At 36.3% G+C, this 251-nt stretch overlaps 1 protein-coding gene across 1 annotated transcript in view; it reads right to left on the bottom strand.

Moving 5' to 3' along the window:
* LOC125041728 (cytochrome P450 9e2-like) overlaps positions 1-251 on the bottom strand; it is a 13,831-nt gene extending 13,580 nt beyond the window's left edge. The window contains exon 1 of the mRNA XM_047636973.1: positions 175-251. The gene's annotated coding sequence lies outside the window, so the exon portion shown is untranslated. The remainder of the gene's footprint in view (positions 1-174) is intronic.

Consider the following 251-nt stretch of genomic DNA (forward strand, 5'->3'; position numbering starts at 1 on the left):
TATATACATATATATATATATATATATATATATATATATATATATACATATTACGCACACATAAAACGTGTGTATCTGTATATATATATGCAGTAACGTATCTGGGAGAAAATTGACAGACGATCGACAAATCTATTTAGCTTCATAACTGAAAAGTAGAGCCGCGTGAATTACCTCTAGAATCTAAGACCCGAGTCAGCGTCCACTGTGACACTTCCCGACCGCGAACGGTAACTGACGCGCAAGACGAG

Source organism: Penaeus chinensis, chromosome 31, assembly GCF_019202785.1.
Source record: "Penaeus chinensis breed Huanghai No. 1 chromosome 31, ASM1920278v2, whole genome shotgun sequence".
Lineage (NCBI taxonomy): Eukaryota > Metazoa > Arthropoda > Malacostraca > Decapoda > Penaeidae > Penaeus > Penaeus chinensis.